The 22,464-nt window shown below is 48.5% G+C and overlaps 1 long non-coding RNA gene across 1 annotated transcript in view; it reads right to left on the bottom strand.

The window, feature by feature from the left end:
* The window catches only part of LOC131923860 (uncharacterized), a 32,968-nt gene extending 11,097 nt beyond the window's left edge, over positions 1–21,871 (bottom strand). Inside the window, exons 1-2 of the long non-coding RNA XR_009382740.1 lie at positions 21,758–21,871; positions 19,463–19,555 (exon numbers count right to left, since the gene is read on the bottom strand). This is a non-coding gene — a long non-coding RNA (uncharacterized LOC131923860). The remainder of the gene's footprint in view (positions 1–19,462; positions 19,556–21,757) is intronic.
* Positions 21,872–22,464: the final 593 nt, after the last annotated feature.

Raw genomic sequence — 22,464 nt, 5'->3', positions numbered from 1 at the left:
CAAAACAAACAAAAAGCTCTGTCTCAAAAAACAAACAAAAAAACGAACAATAACTTTGGAGATAAAAAATGAGGATATGCTGGGTAATAGACGATGCTGGGCGAGGCTACACTGCCAATGTGACACTAATTTTCTAGGAAAATGTCACTTTCGCTAAATGGTGAAATGCCGTAACTCAACAAAGACTATACACAAAGCGTAATTTTTATATTTTAAAGTGTTTTCCAAGTTATAATCTAAGCAAACAGGGTAAATGTTAGTTACAGTCGGGTCTAGTGAGAAGTGCGGGCTGCACCTTACGCCATTTCCACCCCCGACGTTTCCAGATGTTTCTATTCGTAATGATGACCCAGTCAGGGAGGAAGCCACAGGATAAAGTTCAGGTTAACAAAGAACAGAAGAGTGGGGTTGGTGTGGAGGCGGGTGCATTGTGCAAGCTGTCCACGGACGTGCCGGCTCAATTAAAAAAAAAAAAAAAAAAAGAGTGTAACAGCAACACAGACGTTCTCCACTTAACGGCCAGGAATTCCTAATGCCACAGCCAGAAAATAACTTTCCACCACACACATCAGTCTTGTGATCCCTGACATGAGCGGAAACCATGGGGAAAGGTGCTTTTATTGCTTATTTGGTCTTGTTTGCTGGAGATGACCCCAGAGCTTCAAGCGCACTAGACAGAAGTTCTACAACTGACCGACGACACCCCCGCCCCCACTGTGCTTTCAGATGAAAGTACCTCTCTATCCCTAGAGAGATCCACCATAATTTATGGTGAATGCTACCTTGTGAACATATGCATTATGAAATTAGGGTAAAAAACATATGGTAAAAGAAGAGCAGGTAACACAGCCACTAACCAGCCCCGTGAGCCTGGCTGTTTCCCCTGGTTAGAGGAATCCCTTGTACTGTACAATCCTGTGATTCTGTGCGGCTGTGAACTATAGTATTTTGAATTCTTGGAGCAGGTACCTAGGCCAAACAGATAAATGAGATGGGACATTTACCATCACACCAGATGGATGTGAAGGAGATGCGGCAGGAGCAGAGAAGACCAGGATGTGGGAAGAAATAAGACATAAACATCAAGACTAGATCGAAAGTGCCAATCTGGGCACAGCGAAAGAATACAGTGATTAAGGGTCAGTAAGAATGGCGGCCAGTATGTGAGGGGTGCTTGTTTTGCTGCATTCAACTGAAGTAAAGCCCTCCTACAATATCAAGTTCACAGATGAGGAAGAAAGGCCGAGGTTAACTCACCTAAAACCATGTCATTTGTAAACCGGAACAAGGATCGAAAGCCAGGTCAGGGGGCAGCAGAACTTGCGCTGAGCCAGCTGAGACTCCTTGACAGCTCTGTGCATGCCCGCTAGGACATGGTGTTGAACGTAACGGTCACAGTCAAGGTCACTGGAGGCTGGACCTAAGCAGCCTCCAAACAACTTCATCAATGCATCTATCCTGACTTTAAAGAGAAGACCTGAGAAGCCAAAATGAAGCTTCATTTTTCTATACCAAAAGTAAGAGGTACCCAATAATGATGTAAACATCCTCTAACACAGGAGGACCAGGGAGCAGTCTGGGCTAACCTCTACTCTGCTTACACTGAGGGAAGGATTAAGGGCAGAGGCAGGATTAGAAAGTGAGGCCCAAAGTAAACCATGACAGCTTTAACACTGTGCCCAACAGTGTCAAGTTCATCAACGTAAAGCTGTGGGCTTCAAAAGCAGCTGTCTTTACCGGGAGCCCCAGGACAGCCTCCTTATCCCGAGTGGACTGGCTTTGAAGACTGAGGGGGTAAAAAGAAGGGGAGAGAAGTGAGCGCACCGGAAAGAAGGAAGAGGAAAGCTGTAGTTCGAAAAGATGCAGACAGGAGGAAGCCAAAGGTCTGGGTTCAAATTTTAGAACTGCCCCTTCATGGCTCTGCAACCTCGGGCTGGTCACATCTTCACTAAGCCTGCCTTCTTATGTAGGGTGAGAATGGTCCCAAGTCCCTGCGGGTCTACTGTAAAAACCCTGGCAGATCACCGCCACTTCATGCCGTGCGTGCGTGCGTGCGTGCGTGCGTGCGTGCATACCATCAAGAGTGGCAACAGTGATCCAACGCAGGCTTTGGAGGAGACGTTCTCCATGGCCAGAGAAAGGCAGTGGAAAGGTCTGGGTAGCATCCTCGGGGCTATCATTGCAGGGCCTGCCCTGCACATGGTCTGTTCCAGAATCTCGTAATTATCTACCTCACTTCTCACAAAGAGAAACCAAGGGGAGAGAGCTAAGCTCTTCTCTCCCAGGACTGTCACTGTAACGCTCAGGAAGCCATGCTGTCTGACAAGTGGTCTGGTGGCGTGACACCCGAAAGCCATCCAACTCTCCATTCCTGGGAAACGGCTGCCGGTAGCTTCTGAAGACACTAAGGGAACATATTTCTGCCCCGAAAATCATACTGAAAATTCACCCTGGATTCGCCCATCTTGGACAGCATCCCTGAATTAGATCCCTTGGGTCACACCAAAACCAGCCCTCCCCCATCCCCTTCTTGGGTCCACATACCTTCCAGGCACTAACGAAGACGTGCCCGGTTCCCCCGTACATTTTGCCACTTGGCCAACATAAACAGTCTTTGCAGCTTTCATCGTGAATCAAAACCTATACATTTTTGTCATTCTCTTTACCCTTTTCCATTTGTTCAAATTAATCCAGCGTGTGTGCAGCGAGACATGTGCACGGCGTGGAAGGGTGTGAATTCCTGGCCCTCTAAAAAGCTACCGCTCCTGGCACCTGTGACTCTGGGCTCTGTATAATCAGTCTAGACTTGCCACCTCAACCAAATCCACACGAGAGTCACTTGGAGCAAGCTGAGAGCAGAAGGTCTGCTGGAAGAAACCCGAGCTCTTGTGTGGTTCCTCAGGGGTGACCGTGGAAAAAGAGTGGGGGTGGCAGAAAGGAGCCGGTGATCCCTGGGCTGCCTGCCCCACTGTGTGACCACTGCCAAGCCCCGCCCCTCACGCCGTGTCCCAGTGGCGACTCGGAGACGTCAGGTTGTACACTACAGGCCTTCACCTTGTTCAGCCCTAAGAATTCAGCAGGAAACTGTCAGCACACAGCAAGGACATGGCTAACGTTTCAGTCTGGCCGCTCCCCCATCATTTCAAAGGTGTCCCCTGTGATCCTCCCAAGAGTTTAGATTCCTTCAGAATTGCTCCCCAACACCTGGATTCCCAAATTTCATGGTCCCTCAATATTTCAAACAGCAAAATTTTGTTTGGGGTTTTGGGGTGTGGTTAGAAGTACTAGATTGTTTTTGTTGTTGTTGTTTATTTTGTTTTTTGAGACAAGGTTTCTCTGTGTAACAGCCCTGGATGTCCTGGAACTCGCTTTGTAGACCAGGCTGGCCTCTAACTCACAGAGATCCGCCGGGCTCTGCCTCCCGAGTTCTGGGATTAAAGGCATGTGCCGCCACCACCTAGCCCAGCCAGGATTTTTACTCTTGCTAAAAATTGTCCTTAAAAAACCCACCATTTTCTCTGGCCTTCATTTCATTAAAGAATGGAACTGTATAATCTACCCAAATTATAAAGGCACAAACCAAGAAGATAAACTGTCCTTTACACTGAATAAATTTACTTATGAAAACTTATAACTTTGGTTCTTGGCTTTATCAATTGCTAAAAATGTCCTCATATTCTAGTGTTAGAAAGTGCTACCTGTCTCTAATGCCTCAGACAAACTCTCTCCTCTCTGATTTACTTTTATTTATGTGATGCCGTGTGTGTGTGTGTGTGTGTGTGTGTGTGTGTGTGTGTGTGTACACATGCACGTGCACTCACAGAGGCCAGAGCCCCGGAGCTGAAGTGGCAGGTGGCTTTGAACTGCCTCATGTGGTGCCTGGGAACCAAACTCCAGTCCTAGAAGAGCTACAATCACTCTAAACCACTGAGCCGTCTCTCCAGCCCCTCCCCACTCTCTCCAACCACACGGGCTGAAGGCACTGCTCCCGGGTGACAGTGGACCGTCACAAAGGCACGGCCAAGTGCGTCCCTCAGTTAGTTCATCAACTTTGCCACTTGGCACAAGGCTCTGCAGGAGGTCTCCTGCAGTCTGAACAGCACACCCCCGAGCTCTCCAACCTGGGATTTTTTCAGAGTGCTACACAAGTTCAGTGACCTCTGGACACCTGTGTGCTAAAACAAAATCCAGACAGAGATGAATATAATCCAAGTTTCTATAATGGAGCAGCACAAGGTCTCACTCCGAAACCCAAACTACTGGATGTGTGAAGTGAAGTTAAAAAGCCTAGGAAAAACACTGACCTCACATGACCCGGATGTTGGAATCGTCAAAGGTTGTAAAGAAACAATGATAAATACATTCAAGGGGCTGGAAAAATGGCTCAGTAGTTAAGAGCATATACTGTTCTTGGAAAGGACCCAGGTTCAGTGCCCAGCACCCACATGGTAGCTCACAACCATATATAAACTCCAGGTCCAGGGGACACACCTCACTCTTTTGACCTCTGAGGTCACTAGGCATACCTATGCTGCTCATACATACATGGGGGTGGGGGGGACTCAGACACATTAAAAATAAGTATGTTCAAGGCTGTAAAGGAAAAGATGGTCATAATGGATGAGTAGATAGGAAATCTAGGTGCAAAACAGAAATTATGTGTTTAAAAAATAAGGGGGGGACCAAATGGCAATTTAGAACTTACATGTAAACTAACTGAACGAAAATTTCAGTGAATGGGTTTAACAGCAGCTTGAAAACAGTAGCAGAAAAAAAACTGAAAGGCAGATGATCTTAAAAGACTAGCAGAGGGCTGGAGAGATGGCTTAGTGGTTAAGAGCACTGACTGTTCTTCCTGAGGACCCGGGTTCAATCCCCAGCAACCACGTAGCAGCTCACAGCTGTCTGTAACTCCAGTTCCAGGAAACCGACACCATCATACCAATGTTCATTGAATAAACTAAATTTAAAAAAAAAGAAAAGACTCAATGTGAAGGAACAAAAAAGGATAAAAGGGGAGACAAGACTAACAAGGCTTCTCAGGGAAGAGCTGCACAGATCATCTGACAGAATGTGAACCATCCAACACAGTTTCCAGGAACAGGGAGAAAGACATGGGCATGAAACGTCTTAGGTCTACTGCCACACCACCCAGAATGCACCTGATCTCAGAAGCTAAGCAGGGTCGGCCTGGTTAGTACTCGGATAAAAACAGCTACCTGAGAAAAACCTGGTCTAAATATTTCCAAATCTGGTAAAAAACAGAAACATCAACCTACAGGTGTGAAAAATTCAGCAAATCCCAACAAAATAGATAAACAGAAAATCATACCTAGGAGCATGACAGGTAAAGTACTAAAAACCAAATATCAGCACAGGCTGAACAAGCTCACACATGACCCAGGCTAGCCCTGAAATACTGATCCCCTTGCCTCTGTGCCTGCTGGGAACAAAATTTACATATAAACCCACAGTCACCGGCTACAATGAAGGCCAGTGGTCAAAGGAATAGCAATCCTGTTTTGTTCTGAGTCAGACTCCCTACATAGCCCTGGTACCCTGGAACTCACTGCATAGATCAGGCTAGCCTCACATTTGCATTGATCTTCCTGTCTTTACCTCCCAAGTTGCTGAGATTAGGAGAATTGTGCCCCTAAACCTGGCTGATCTTTGCAATTCTGAGGAAAAAGGAAAAAAAAAAAAAAAAAAACAACAAACTTAGTCTAGAATTCTACATCCAAAGAGAATACCCTTAAAAAGTAAAGATGAAATAAAAACATTTTCAGACAAACCAAACAGAACAGTCCTTGGCAGACAGGAAATGCCACGTGAGGACTGGAGAGATGGCTCAGCAGTTAAGAGCACGGGCTGCTCTTCCAGAGGTGCTGAGTTCAATTCCCAGCAACCACACGGTGGCTCACAACCATCTATAATGGCATCTGATGCCTCTTTTGGTGTGCGGGTGTACATGCAGATAGAGTACTCATATACATAAAATACAAAAATAAATCAATCTTTAGAAAAAAACTGAAGAAAAGAAAGAAAAGAAATGCCAGGTGAGGGGGGTTGTTTAAGCTACAGAGAAAAGATACCTGATGGGGACCCGATCATCAATGGAAACCCTAACAACTCTATCTAAGCCGAGGCTACAAAGTGTTCCGCAGAAGTTATAACGCACGTGCTTTTAAAATATGTGCTGTCCATAGCACAGAAGACCAAGGGGGACAAGGGGACTCACAAGGTCCCCACATTGTCGCATGTAGTTTAGGGACTCATGTTGCAGCTCCCAGAGTAACCACTGTGAGAATTACATAAAAAGCCAATGTCAGAATGAAGACAAGACATAGCTATTACCCTGGGCAAAAGTATGTGGCCAGAAATGTTTCCGTCTGGCACTGATTACATTCGGTCTTGGGAGCCTTCTCATGTGAAGCATCATTACCAAGTGAGTATTTTACTATCAGCCTGCTCCGCAGGAATTACTGGCATGCACACAGTGAGAAGAGGTCCAGCCTCGCTAGCGGTCTCACTGAGGCTTACCAGCCAGCGTCTCCTGGTTCCTAAGCAGACTTAATACCCTGGATTCACTACACATTCTCTTCACCTCTTGACGCTCCCAAGCCTGGCTTTCCCCCACAGACTTTGTTGATTCTCTCGCAGGTCTTTCAAGTAGAGCCTACTCCATCCAATCCCCCCCCCCCACACACACACACAAATGCCTCTACCTCACTCTCCCACAAGCTCCTCTAGACCTTGACTCTTCTAAAAAAAAAAAAAGTAAGTACAAAACAAGTTTTCTGAGCTCATGCTATTCAGTTAATAAGCCTCTTTAATTCTCCATCTTGGTCACTAAAAATGGCCTAGGTAAACTATGATGGTGCTGGTTAGTTTTACTGTGATATGACACAACCTGGGGTCACGTGGGAAGAGGGCACCTCAGCGGAGGAACTGTTTAAGATCAGACTGGCCTGCGGCCATGTCTGTGAGTATCTTGATGGATGACTAATCCGGGAGGGCCTAGTCCATGGCGGGCCTGGGTAATGTAAGAAAGTTGGCTGAGCATGGCCTGAGTGAGTGAGTATCAGCAGTGTTCCTCCAAGGTTGCTGCCCTGACTTCCCCCAGTGATGGACTATGACCCGGAAGTAGAAAGCTGAAATAGACCTTTTCCTCCCCAATGTTCTTTTAGTCAGTGTTTAATCATAGCAACAAAAAGTAACTGATACACGGACCACCACTCAGGGCATTTGGCTAACTCTGCACCAGTGGGTCCACTTTCAGACAACTCACAGTTGAGCTCACCCATAACCACACCGCTGCCCGAGCTTCAAGCGACAATGACCTTGCTGTGTTTGAAACCCCAGTTAGAACCGGAAACTGTTTCATAGCCATTCTGAAATATCTAACGACCACAAACTGTAGTGTCACTGATAAATTTTCTTTTCAAAAACTTAAGTACAAAAGGGGAGTTGTTGTTTTTGGTGGAGGTTCAACGTTTGTTTAACGTTAATAATGGGAGTGGCACGTGGGCCCCAGAAATTGTAAGAGCATCGTGGTACGGCCTGAAGCTTGGGAACACTGCCTTGGCTCTGCTACATCATCTCCTGTGACGACTCCAACTGCCTCCATGCATCTCCCTGCCAACACTCTTTCCATGCTAGACTATTCTCCCAGAGAGCTGCAGATTCCTCTCCCTAGAAAACAAAGTCAAGAATGTGTTTCTCTGCTCAACATCTTTGTGGGCATCCCACAGCATAGAAAATAGGCCCCACTGTTATAACACAAGGCCTATTGCTGGCTGGTCTTACGTCAACTTGACACACACACAAGAGTCATCTGAAAGGAGAGAAACTTAATTGAGAAAATGCCGCCATAAGATCCAGCTGCAGGGCATTTTCTTCATTAATTATCGATGGAGACGGGCCCAGCCCATTGTGGGTGGTTCCATTCTGGGGCTGGTGGTCCCAGAGTTTATAAGAAAGCAGGCTGAGCAAGCCATGAGGAGCAAGCCAGTAAGCAGCACCCCTCCACGGCCTCTGCATCAGCTCCTGCCTCCAGGTCCCTGCCCTGTTTGAGTTCCTGGCTTCCTTCAGTGATGAACAACGATGCTGAAGTGTAAGCCAAACAGACCTTTTCCTCCCCAACTTGCTTTCTGACCACGGTGTTTCAACACAGTAATAGGAACCCTAACTAAGACAGCCTATGTCCGAACATAGCTCAGTGCTCTCGATACGCCCTTCTGCTCTCCCCACATCTGCAGACTCCCATTCATTCACTTCCATGCAGACCAGAGCTGCCCCCTCCTGAGGCCTTCATTGGCTCTCAGGAGGCTGTGTTGCCTGTGATCCAGGCTCTGCTATAACTTCCATATTCTCACCACCTGTCTGTGTGGCTCTCAACTAGAATACGGTCTCTTGATCATTTTTGTACTGGAAAGTACATAGTAAATGTAAGACAAATAAAATTCTACTTAGGAATATATTTCTATATTTCATATGTATTTTTATATATTATATATATTATATTTCATATACATATATATATGTATATGCCCAGCAAAATGGCTCAGTGAGTAAAGGCACTTACTGCAGAGCCTGAAGACTTGACTGAGGACCCACACGGTAGGAGACAATTGCCTCCCACAAGCAGTCCTGTGATCTCTATATGCATGTTATGGTACACAGGCACCCACGCCACCATCCCCACCACAAACAAGACAGATAAATTTAAAAGCATTGTGGTGATTTGGCCCCCAAAGGCTCACATATTTCAATGTTTGGTTCCCAGCTGGTGGAACTGTTTTGGACATGGTTAGAAGGTGTGGCCTTCTTGGGGGAGGTGTCACTGGGATAAGACTTGAAGTATCAAAAGCCCATGCCAGGTCCAGTCACGCTCTCTGCCTCCAACTTATGGATCAGATGTAAGTTCTCAGCTACTGCTTCAGCACTATGCCTGCCCGCCTGCCTGCCTACCTACTGCCATGCTCCCAGCCATGATGGTTAGGGACTCACTCTCTGAAACGGTAAGCAAGCCCCTAATTAAATGCTTTCTTTAAAAAAATTGCCTTGTTTGAGGTGTCTGTTCACAGAAATAGAAAAGTAACTAAGACACACACACACACACACACACACACACACACACACACACACACACACGGGGGGGGGGGGGTGAGTATGGGAGATTGAATTCTCCATAACCACTGGTTAAGAGGAAAACCAGAATGGGGTATGAGAAAGAGAGAAACTGGGCAAATGGAAGAAAAACAAGGGGAGGCCAGTAAGGGAAGAAAAAGGACTGATAAACGCCAAGGGGGACAGACAAGGAGCCCTGCTCATTTGGTGGAGAACACAGACATGTCAGAATCCACTTGCTGGATTCTTCCGGCAAGTTCTTTCGGAAGCCAGTCAGTGTGTGGTTCTGCGCAGGCGCACACGGCCTGACAGCCTGCCCCATTAACTAGGTCCAGTAAACGGCCTTCCTGGACCCTCTCCGGGGTGTCAATCACCGGTGATCCCTCCTCCTCCGTGACATCTCACTTACCTTGGCTTGGGCACACTCCAGATGTCTGCTCTTCTCCTCTCCTCTCTGCTCACTCGACAACTTCGGACAGACTGGGTTACCTCTGTGTTTTTAAACTGTGGGTATGCCCCAGCCTCTGCCTGTCCTCAGCTTGTCAGGGGGGCTTCGCCTCTTCTGACCCTACAAACTCCTTGAGAACACGGCTTTTGCTCACCACCTGAATGTTAGCGATGTCAGCCCTGAACTTGGCATATTCAAGCACCATGCAGAAAAGCCTCCTGGGCAGCACCCACCAGCAGTCCCGCAGGTACCTCAAACTGGCATACCGCTATCGAACACAAAGCCCTCCTAGGCTTTTTCTCTATTCCTTTAACCAGAACTGAGGACCTACCAGGTGCCAGGACCAGGGCTAGAGGAAGCACAGGAGGAATACCTGGAGTTTATAACTGATGGTCTAAATAATTACACAAATTACAGATATACACTGGCAGAGGGAAAAATCAAAGAACACTATGAAAGTGCAATAAGGAGCCAGCTGAAACGGGGGAATATTTTTTAAAAGAGCAACATGCAACTTGAACCTGAGAATAACTAAGTCAGCCCAGCAAAGAGTAGGAGTATAGGGCTGTGGAGATGGCTCAGGGCCTAAGAATGCCTGCTGTGCAAGCAGGAGGGCCTGAGTTCGAATCCCCAGCACCCATGTATTAATAAAAGCCAGGCATGGCTGTGTATGACTGTAACCTGTGTTGGGGTTGGAGACAGGCAGATCCTGGGAGCTCGCTGGCAAGCCAGGCTAATCAAGATGTTAAGAGACCTTATCTCAAGGGAACAAGGCGGAAGGAGATAAGGGAGACACCTGACACCCTCCCCAGGCCTCTGCATGGGTACATGCGCCTGTGCGTGTGAGCACACATGCACGCACAAGAGAAGCGGTAACTACACTGTCCTATGGAACGACAGAATTTGGGGGGTGGGTAGAGAACCACAGAGGCGGCAGAGTGCAGCTCCACTGTAACAGGAGATAGCTCTGACGCGAGGCTGGAGATGTGTAAAAACCGAATCTTGCAGGGTCAAGTGGGGGCACCATGCATTTACACATACACGCAGGGGTTTGTTGTGACTAACCTGGAACTCACTAGGTAGATCAGGCTGACTTCAAACTTACGGCATTTCTCCTGCCTCAGCCTCCTGAGTACCGGGATTTCAGGCATGGGCTACAGCACTCAGAATTTGTTTTTTTATTAACTTCTGAAAACAATGGGTATTAATTGGGGGAAATTTTTTTTTTTTTTTTTTTTTTTTGTAGCTCTCGGACGGACCCCGGGGTGACACACATTTAGAACTGCTTCTGAATGTGAACCACTGTGGGTCTGTACAGGACGACTCTAGCTGAACCTCAGGAGGGTGTGCATGCAGGAGAAGACCCGAGAACAGGGCCACTCCCTCGGGACCGAGGTGACATTGTAATGGCTCGAACCACTTCTCGAGGTCCACTTTGTTTTCCGTCACAGAACGCTACTTGGAGCCAGGGCTTCTGAGGAGTCTGACCCGGAAGCCTTGCCTGAACAGGAGTCAGTTCTCACCACAAACCCAACCTGCCACACTCTCTCCTTGCCTCCAGAATGCCCCTCCCTTTCCAGGAGAAACCTCCCTGCTCTTCTGGTGTGAACTGAGTCTCGGCTCAGACATGGCTTCTTCCTAGAAAGTCTAGCTGGGTGCCCTGAGCTTAAGAATCTCCCGGCTGGTGACTTCTCTCTCTGATTTGCTTCGCAACTCCTTTGCAGGCTCCCAGACCAAGGTTCTAGGAGACCTTGGGACCGTGACTATCCAGGACCTGGCACACAGAAGGCATTCAGTCAAGCTTTAATAAGTGAATGAATGAATGTTACCTTTTACTCGAGGCCACTGAAGTCACAAAGGTCTCGCGTGTCCTCATTTCCTTCCACGCCCTCAGAACCACCGAAGTACGTGTCAACAACTAAGGATTAGTCTTTGGGAAGTGGACAGGCACGGGAAAGTAACTGGCCAAGAGTATAGAAAGGCATGCTCACAGAGGAGACAAAACGGGTCGCCACAGATTCTGAGTCCCATCCAAATGCCATTGTTTTGCTTTGTTTGTTCTGGGGGGTTGCCCTATGGACCAGTTAGTTCTGTGAAATATGAACACTTCTGACTCTTGACCAGAACTGAAATTCAGGAAAACCCGGTAACAGGTTCTAACTCTCATGACTTAGATAAATGTCAAAAGTAGCTGCATGTGTTAGACACTGTTCCAGAGCTTTCTACATTCTCTCAGGTAACCCCCAGCCCTGTAAGGACCACCACTGTGTCCATTGAGCAGATGAGGAAACAGGCTTAGTATGGTAAGTTACTTGTGAAGAGGTACACCTAGCTAATGGCAGAGCTGGGGTCAAAGGTGAAACGGCAATCCTCACCTTTTCGGACAGAGGACAACAGACAACTAACTGACATCCTGGGCTAAGCCTCTGGTATTTATGTCAGATGAGGAAGAGCGTCTTCAGGTGCTTGGTGAGCACCAACCTTCATCATGGGACATGGGACAGTGCACTGTCCTGGGGCCGCCAGAAAGCTCTGAACGCTGGAGCAGAGCTGAACAAGACTCGGAGATGCTGGTTTTGCATGGCGAGCTCTCCCCTGACATGACATTCCCGCCCACACAGCAGCCAGGCCCGGGGATGGGTCGGTGATGCACATCTGCCCACCCAGAGGGAGAGCCCAAACTGAGGCATTCGAAGCATGACATAAATATGAAGTGTGGAAAACGCATTCCTTGTGAACAGCTCCACATCAAATTCCCTACATCCCTCTTTGGCAACGTTATCAGAGACATCATTCAACCCAGCCGATTGGAGAAGAGGCTACGAAAAAGGCTGAAAAATGTGACCAATCATGAGAGTTATTTTTGTGAGAAAGGAGAAAAAAATGTCACCAAAAAGGGTCAGGAGATAACCCTATTGGGCTGAAAATAACCACCCTGCTGGCAGACCAGTCAGGGAACAGGCAGAGGGCGAGGGACGTAATGCAAAGTGCCACGGGAGTGCTGGCCGAGTGAGGCGGCTGGGGGATGAGGAAATTGGCCTAATTTGGGAACATGAGTCCAGCAGCATTTCTCGGATTCCTGGGCAAGATTCTGGCTAACTTTGAGCTCTGTGTCCTCAGGAGGAACACTAAGGGTATGGGGGGAGAGAAGACACAGCTGTGATTCAAACGCCTCTCTCCACAACTAATAAGGGTGACCAAAGCGAGGACTCGCTCCCTCTGCAGAAGACTCCAGGATCCCGTGGTCTCTCTGCTCTCTCCCAAAGCCCCTTCCTTCTTCATGGGGGGGCAGGGGAGGGTCTGTACATCACCTGTAGGGCGGGTAGGAGAGGGCACAGAGTGGCTGCCTACAGGCAGAGACGAGCTAAGGGCTCTGGACAAGTTACCCAGCCTCTCCTGAGTGAGGTAATGGTATCTACTTCAAGAGGCACCTGAGGCTTTCCCGGGTCGCTGCATGGGCTTAGCACACAGGTAGCAAACTTTTTGATGGATGCTCTGATTTGTATCTGCAAGAAAAAAGCTCAGGCCAGAAGCCACCTTATATAAGCAAGGGAGAAATGCATCCATAGCTAAACCAGCATTGGAGCGTTTTGCCAAAGCCTACTTTTGCCCAAACTCAGCGTAACATAACTGGATGGCCCAGGGCTTTTCTCAAAGGAGTTATGTAAGAATCATTTGAGTCAGCAGAATGGCTTGTCGGGCAGAGACACCCGCTTTCAACTCGTACAGCTGCTTTTCCTCAGACACACTGTAGAACTATCTTCCAGCAAAGCCCTCTCCTAATTTAAATTACTGCCAACTTGATTTGTTAACTGAACCACACACCTGATCCGAGTCTGATCTGTGACCAGGGAGACACACAGACACACAGACACAGAAACACACACACACACACACACACACACACGATGGTTGTGAGCCTTCTCAGTGCTCCACATTTCCTGGGGGCTCCATAGCTAGATACTGTATTACCTACTACGCTTCCATTGCCCACAGTGATCTCCATGGCAACCCTAAAGAATCAGGCACTGGTCCAGGGGGCTGGGGCAATGACTAGGTTGGTAAAGTGGCTGCCACACAAGCATGAGGACCTGTGTTCAGTCCCCAGCACAGCACCCATGTAAAAAGTCAGGTGCAGTGGCTCACATCTGTAAACCTCGGGAGAGCAGGGAAGTCAGGGGAGACAGGTAGATCCCTGGAGCTCAGTGGCCGGTCAGCCAATCTGACTTGATGAATTCCAGGTTTAGTGAGAGACCACGTCCCCAAAAATGAGATGGAGAGTAATCAAGGAAGACACCCAACATCAACCTCTGACATACATATGCTCACATGAACAAGTCCATACATCACACACACACACACACACACACACACACACACACACACACGCACACGCACACACACAGAATATGGCACAACTCCAATGGACTCCAAGCCAGTAAAATGACAAAGGAGCTCATCTCCCTGTTAATTCAGGAAAAACAGGCAGTTATATCCTTTGACATCTAAAGAATGACCAGGCAAACCACAAACCCTTTCCTCCTCTCTCAGTGTGGGCCAGGGTCCCACTCCTTGGGCCGAGCCACGTGTGCTCCACGGCACAAAGCCCCTAAACGGTGACCAAACTGGCTGGGAGAATCCAACCCAGGGGAGCGTTTACTGGGCAATCCGCTTAGGCACACTGGGACACAGGACAGTGTTCTCATGGAGCCCCACACGACTGTAAGGAATTGGAGAGGAATGTAGGGAAGGGAGTTGGCCCAAAATAGAATTCTTTCCTTTCTTATCCAAGTCTATTTAAAAAGTTTGTATAAGTTCTAATTTTTAATGTCAAGTTAGTTTGTATCAACCTCTCTTTCTCTCTGTGTGTGCATATGTGTGTCTGTCTGTCTGTCGTGTATCTATGTCGACGTCTCTATATGTTCATGGAGACCAAGTGTTGAGGTCGGTGTAGTTCTTGCACTGCTCTCCACCTCAGTTTCCGAGGCGGGGTCTCTCACCGAACCTGGAGCTCACGGATTGCCAGCAAGCCCCAGGGGTCCTCTTGGCTCCACTTTCCAGTGCTGGGGTTACAGGTGAGCACCGCTGAGCCTGGTTTTTATGTGGGGGCACGGGACCTCCCACAGGTGATGATGGTGTGAATGAGAATGGCTGCCACAGATTCACCTCTCATGTCTGAATACCTGGGACTGTTTGGGAAGGATCAGGAGGTGTGCCGCTGTGGGTGGGCTTTGAGGCTTCAAAAGGCTCAAGTCATTCCCATTGGGGTAGTATTTGCTTCCCCAAGACGGGAGCTCTTGGTGGGGAGGGTGCAGGGCAGACATGGGAGAGTTTGGAGGGAAGAAAGGAAGGGGGAAATGACGTCATTATAATCTCAAGAAATTTTAATGTGAGCTCTCAGCTGCTGCTCCAGCCCCATGCCTGTCTGCATGGTGACTGCCAGGCTCTCCGCCATGATGGTGATAAATTTCATATCCCTCAGGAACGATAAACACCAAAGAAAACCTTCCTCCCTAAGTTGCCTTGGTCGTGGAGTTTTATCACCGCAACAGTAAAGTAACTAATACACACGGCAAGCACTTTCCTGGCCGAGTCAGCTCCCAATCCTGTCAGGATAACTCAAAAAAGCCTACTCCACAGCCATTCCTCCTCACTCCCCAAGTGACAGGACACCAATGTCCCCGGTAAAAACTCCTTGAAACCTAGAGTGGCAGTTTTTGTTTTTTTTTTTTTTGGGGGGGGGTTTCGAGACAGGGTTTCTCTGTGTAGCTTTGCGCCTTTCCTGGAACTCGCTTTGGAGACCAGGCTGGCCTCGAACTCACAGAGATCCGCCTGCCTCTGCCTCCCGAGTGCTGGGATTAAAGGCGTGCGCCACCACTGCCCGGCTAGAGTGGCAGTTTTAAGACCCAATTCTGACTGGATTAAAAGCTCTCTTGAAAGCTAGAGCAGCTGTAAAACTGTGTACTGACCAATTAAATGCAGCTAGCCATACACCCGCTGAGGTCTCCGGCTACTGTTTCCTGATCAAAGGGGAGCATTTAACCAGATGCGCCCTGAACTCTTTTCCTGCCTAGAATGCAGTTCCAAGCCCTGGACAATCATCAGTCATCTTGTAACCGTGAGAACTGAGGCCACGAGGTTCCAACAGCACGGCAGGAAACTGGATGGGTTAGGATGACACAGGACATCCAGTGACCCAGTGACCACATCCCCTCTGTCCTCCACTGAACTCCTCGAAAGCCCTACTTCAGTCAGGCTAGGGGAAGGTGCCTGCTGGATGTTAATGTTAATCTGTCAGTGCTAACAGATGCAGAAGAACGCCTGGAAACCATCCCCAAACAGCACAGGTTTGAAACTCAGGGGGAAATGGGCACCACGCAGACCAAGTGAACAAGTCTGACGGGGTGTTAAAATGAGAAGTGGCCAAGCACAGAGGCACGCGCTTGCGATCGCAGCACTCAAGAGGCTGAAGCAGAAGCCCCTGAAGGTTGAGGCCAGCCTGGGCTACGATGCAAATCTGTGTCAGAAACGAACAAGGCAGCAAACAAAAAGTAAGAAGTGGTTGGGGGGGCGGGGGCGGACAGGGGTGGCACACCTCTGATCCCAGCACTTGGGAGGCAGAGGCAGGCCTGGTCCACAAAGCCAGTTCCAGGACAGCTACAGAGAAAACCAGTCTTAAAAAAAAGAAGGAAAGAAGGAAGGAAAGAAGGAAGGAAGAAGAGGAGGAGGAAGAGGGGAAGAGAAAGGAAGCAGCAGCAGTAGTAGTGACGCAAGCTGGAAATGGTAGCACATGTCTGTAACTCCAGCTATTTAGAGGCTAAAGCAAGTTCAAGGCTGTCTTTGGCAACTTAGTGAGATCATTTTATTAAAAAAAAAAATAGAAAAGGAGGGAGGGAGGGAGGGAGGGAGGGAGGGAGGGAGGGAGGGAGGGAGGCAGGCAGAGCCAGGGTATGGCTCAACGGTAAGGCACGTGCCTAACATGTGCAAGGCCTTGGGTTCCATGCCCAGCACTACACATAAAGACAGGCAGGTGAAAAGCAGTGACTGGGGAGGCCTAGTCAGCCACAAGGATGTGGCACCAGTGACCCAGCCTTGCTGCCATACGGCAATGCCAGCCCACGGGTCTCACTGGGAAGAGCTTCTGATTTCCAAGGGAAACCCCAAATCTGGGTTTTTCACATCAGATTTCTCAATTTTGTAACTACTGACCATTTTTTAAAAGTCTAACTGTAGAAGCTGAACACAGCGTGACTGTCTGTAGTGCTGGAGAAGCCTCCTCGGTGGATAAAGGGCTTGCTGTGCAGGCCTGGTGACCTGAGTTCAATCCCCGAACCTCCGGTGGAAGGAGAGAACCAACTCAACATGCCCAGGGCCTGGATTACAGTGTGTGCCACCACACCGGGCCCTAACCGCCCCCCTTCAGGCAGCCCTTCCCCGGGAACAGCGGAGTGCAGAGACTCATTCACTCACTAATGTGCTGGATGAATGGGGGCTTATACAGGGCTTTTTAGTTTACCAAAGTGCTTAAATGCAGAGCTCACTTGATCCGCACATTCATCTAATGGTGCTGTGATCACCATTTGACAAATGACGAGATGGAGGATTCCAGAGATTAGTGGATTTAAGAGCCAAGCAATTAGAAGAGGCAGTGGCAAGCTCCGAGTCTCTCTGATTCCTTCTTCCACGTCCCAATTCCACCACCTCACTTTAAAATAACTATTTATTCAAAACTAATTCCTACTTGACTCTAAAGTAACACCAGTCTGCCTGACAGTTCCCAGGTACCATGCTTACATTTTTTTTTTTTTTAGGGATATCGCCACTAAATAAAGTCAGCGAGGGGATAAAAATAAACATATCAAGTCGTATGCTCAGAACTGGGTGTAAATGGGCACAAATCCTGGATCTAATTTTAGAAAGAAACAGCCAAAGAGTCTCACACAGCCCAGTGAGTATACAGTCCTGTGGGAGGCTGCCCACGCGCTGCTTCACACCCCACTACCTCAGGAAGGGGAGGGAGGCATTCTGGAATCCTGCTGGGCACCAGAGAGATAAGGAACAGAATGACTTTTCATAACGACCTCCAAGGAGATGCTGAGGACCAGTCAGCAACAGGTGTGCATTACACACACACACACACACACACACACACACACACACACACACACACACTAGACCACCAGCATTTCTTAGATGATCAGAAGATCAGGCAGTGCTGATCTATATATATCCTGACAGCCTCAACCAGCTTTGAAGAGGTACCAGTTATCCCTTTAGGGTGGTCATATGACCTGCAGGCCCCTATACCCTCCCTAGGGTCTTCTGCTGGTGAGGGAAGAGTCAGCTGTCAGATTTTACATGCTGGCATCACGGCTACAATAATAATTCCTCATACATTTTTACAGTAAGTGGGAAAATGAAAGATACGCAGCCAGGCCCACATAAAGAGCGTTAAGACACTGGTGACGTCATTTCAGATGCAGGGAAAAACATCTCTACTTATGAGATCTGCAAGGACAGTGTGTCTGGATTATGCACACCTATGTGGTCTGCCAGGCGTCTCAGCTCAGGACCCCTCAGCCACCGTGAACTGTTGAGTTGAACAGCCGCCAAGAAGCCAGGCTTCCTACCGTCTGGTGACTCACTTTCTGGTGGAGCAGAGAGACGAGGAAAACTCCAATCAGCAAACAACCCGGCCTGCCCCGAGGTGGGCATGGCAAAAGCAGGCGAAGGCGGTCCTGAGAAGACAGTCTACAGAGGTCAGGGAGGCTTGGAAAGGCGAAGACTGTCCAAAGGAAGGGGGCTGAGTGAACCCTGGTATTCAAGAGTACTGCTCGTGGATTTCCCACCCTTCACAAAGAAGCTGGATCATTCCTTAAAGGTCAAGGCCGATTGGAAGTTTCCAGAAGGCAGAGGCGGCCCAGTCCCCTTCCTGCCTGAGACTCCAGGAGACAGAGGTTGCTACTGGCAGCAAACCCCCAGTTGTTGTGATTCAACTTCACAGCACCAAAGCACCTTCCTGGTGTTCATTCGGTGGAAATAAAAACCTGGACAGGGTCTGCCTTGGGAAACTTCCCAGTCCCTGACTTCAGACGGATGCCTACAGGGCCGGGGATGTGCTCAGTCTGTGGAGCGCTTGCCTAGCACACATGAAGTCCTGGACCTAGTACCTGTAACAACAGGGCGGGGCAGGCAGTTCATGCCTGGAATCCCAACTTTCAGGAGGCGGAGGCAGGAGAATCAGTAGTTCAGGGTCAACCTCAGCTACACAGTGAGTTCCATACCAGCCTGGCCTACTTGAGACCCTGTCTTTAAAAAATAAGCCAGGCAGTGGTAGCGCAAACCTTTAATCCTAGTACTTGGGTGTCAGAGACAGGCCGAATCTCAGTGAGTTCGAGGCCAGCCTGGTCTACAAAGTGAGTTCCAGGACAGCCAGGACTGTTACACAGAGAAACAATCAATCAATCAATCAATCAATCAATCAATCAATCAATCAATCAAAGCAAGCTGGGTATGGTAGCACATACCTTTAAAGCCAGCACTCAGGAGACAAAGGCAGGTGGATCTCTGTGAGCTTGAGGCCAGCCTGGTCTACAGAGCGAGTTCCCGAACAGCCAATGCTACACAGAGAAACCTTGTCTTGAAAAACAAAAACAAACAAACAAAATAAATTTGGGGCGGGGGGTGGGGGGTGGGGGGGGGAACAGTCCAGAATCCAAAGGTCTCAAAGAAAAGATGTCCCCAGTAGGACAAACGTCCTAGAAAGGAACTTCCAAATCAAGACATGATCAAGACATTCCAGAGCCCTGCTCATTACAGGTTCCGTCACTCTCCCAGAGCATTGTTCCACATCTTCCTGTTGACTTCTGTCTTTGTGACACTCACCTCTTCAGTCTGCGTCAATGAAGAATTCTTGCTACTGAAGTAACTCTCAGCCTGAGGTGACTCCTGTTGGGCTCGGCGGCCCATCTTGGCCCCCTACAAGGAGAGACGAGAGGACAGCACAGGTGATGGGATGTCATCTGAGGCCCTGTGGGTATGACCTCATGGTAAGCCAGGACTGGAGTTTTATGGCACGACAGAGAACAGGATTTGAGTAACTTGTACATATTCATAGAGAATTCTCTACATCCTTAAGAGAAAGTACCCAAGTCCATTCTGTTCGGCAGAACAGGAAACATACAGGGTCTTGATGATGAGATTTTTCAAAAGCCACAGTTAGAGCAAAAAAAGCCAAGTCACTTTTCTACCCACCACACACAGTTAGAATCGCAGCTAGCCTGGGCAGAAGCCTCAAGCCACAGCTCAGATGAGGCAGTAAAGGCTCCCACCTTCCTAGGTAGGACTTGAGTGACAGCTACCGGACAGGCTTTCGGAGAGAATTCCTCAATGTCATGGCAACTGACACCAGAGGAATCCAGAGAGACCTCTGGCTCTGCTGGCTGGCTCTGCATCTACAAGTACAAGGTGGGAGGGGGGCAGACGGGGACAGGGGACAGGAATGCTGAGACATCCCTTTTGGAAACCAGAGCACTTCAAGATTCTGAGTCACCAGATGAAACATTTGCAGGTGTTCCCCAAGCCCTCCCAGTGGGCAGGGGCTCTGTCTCCAACGTTCCCCGGGACACACACAAAACTCTGAGGCACTCTAATGGTTGTTGAAGAGTGTCGGTGTGCGATCATTTACTTAAAAAAAAAAAAAAAAAAAAAAAAAAAAAAAAAAAAAAAAAAAAAACCCAGCACAGCATCCCAAGAGCACGGACAAAGCCTGAGACTGATGCCATTTTATAAAAGGGGAAACCGAGGCCCAAGAAAGTGATTAAGTAGCAATGTCTTCTTGTGACTTTGAATCCTGGGTTCATCCCATGGCACCCTACTGTAAACTCGGTGCTAAGTGTTGGAAGAAGGACAAAAAGGGTTTTATGAGCGCCGCACAAGAACCTGCTAACGTAGGATCTGGGCGCCAGACTGCTTTCAAGGATGGTGGGGACGATCTTTCTGATATTACAGCTCATTTCCTTCCCGAGGAAGGTGCCCTCCTCTGTTGAAGGGACCCTCTTCTGCGCATCCAAGTATTAGGTATCTGATCCTACAGCGGCGGCGGCGGCTACCTTAGAACACAAAGGAACGATCGCGCCTGCAAACGCCGTTGACAAGTGGTGTCTCTAACAACTGTTAAAGCTGGAGACTATCTGGAGCACAGGAAACCACTTTACAACCTGAGATCCTGTATTTTAAGGGTAGCCTGTTTACTTTCCTTCTCCCCGACCCCCCAGAGCAAAGGTCAGTGACATTCTGTTCTCTGCCTAGAACAAAGTCTGATACACAGTAGGGCTCAATACGTATTTGTGGAAGGAATGAATAAATCACTACATTCACATCCCAGGTACTAAAAAGTTTCATGTATCAGAAAGACCTGGTGGCCCATTGTCCTTAGCTTTTTTAAAAACAAAAAATAAAACAACAGCAAAAAAAAAAAAAAAACAAACCAAAAACCAAAAACAAACAAACAAAAAAACCCTGCTCCATTCTCAACCAATTTTACAGCAGAAACAGAGGACTTGCCAAATGACCCATCTTTTAGTGATCTCAACTCACTCTAGAGGCTATCGGAGACCTTGCCGGGGGAGGGGGGGTGGGGGTAACGACTTTGACAGAAACACTGAATGTAGGTCTTTAACTAAGTTCTGTTGTCTACTGGCTATAACGATGGTCATGGCCTGGGAGAGAAGAGCCGTGAAGGTCAGGCGTTGTGGTAAATGCTTTCCAGAAATACCCCATTTCACCTGCACAGCAACGCCTCCTCCATTCTACCAGCAAGGAAGCCGGGGCTAGGTGTATTCGGGCCCATCAACAATTTTGTTGTTGTTGTTTTTTAACCCAGTTGTTACCCCCCCCCCCGCCCCCACGTAATAAACTGGAGTACTGATTTCCAATCCTGGGGAGGGGGGTTACAGGAAGGAAAGAGCATCCCCGGCCACCTCTCTTCCCAGCAGCTTTCTGGAGAACTTCCGGGGACTAGACTCCAGGGCGAGGGCGGGAGTGGCTCTGGGCGCAGACCCTCGGGATTAGCACTCGGGCGGCTGGGCCGGAGTCTGTCCCGACTCCGGGCTTCTTGGTGAGTCAGGGCACTTGTCCCACCCGTTTAACCAGCCCCCAGCCCCCAGCATCGCTCCTCACAGAGGTAGCCGAGCTGCGACGTCTCTCCTCGCCCAGGTCCAGTAAATCGTCCATCTCCGCGGCCGCTGATGTCACTTCCTGGAAACAGACGTCTCCGCCGCGTCCCTAACAACGACCCCGCCCTTCCACCCCAGTATTTAAAGAGTCAGCCTCACAGTTCCCGGGTGCTGAGTGTCACCTTCTAGTTTACATTAGATCTTTCCTAAGCCAACTTTGCTTGACTTCGGGAAAAAAAAACAAATCTCCAGATAGCAAAATCCTCTCCGGCTGCTCCGGCGAGGTTAGCCTTTGGGGACTGCCTACATGTGTAGATCTGATGAAATAACGTTTTTGAGTGAGTGCAAGCGCCGCTGTTGGTGATTATTCGCAATGTACAAAGGCCTCCAAATTACTGCTCAAGCGAAGGGCATATCAACCACCGTGGAGCGCAGGAAGCGTGGTATTATTTCCATTTGACAGGTGAACACTAATGTAATAAATAGTTTACAAAGTTGACAATGACTTGCAAAAATGCATAGTATGTGAGTTCTGAAGTTCAAGAAGTTTATTGAAAGCAGTCACACGTTTATGCATGCCTGTAATTCCAGCACTTGGGAGTTAGAGGCAGGAAAATCGGGAGTTCGGTGTCATCCTCAGCTACATAGTAAGTTTGGGAGGTGGGACTGGGTTACACGAAACTCCGTGTTTGAAAACAAAGTTTATTTAGA

Source organism: Peromyscus eremicus, chromosome 14, assembly GCF_949786415.1.
Source record: "Peromyscus eremicus chromosome 14, PerEre_H2_v1, whole genome shotgun sequence".
NCBI lineage: Eukaryota > Metazoa > Chordata > Mammalia > Rodentia > Cricetidae > Peromyscus > Peromyscus eremicus.
The sequence above is the reverse complement of the archived record's forward strand: the minus strand, read 5'-3'. Positions and strand labels throughout refer to the sequence as shown.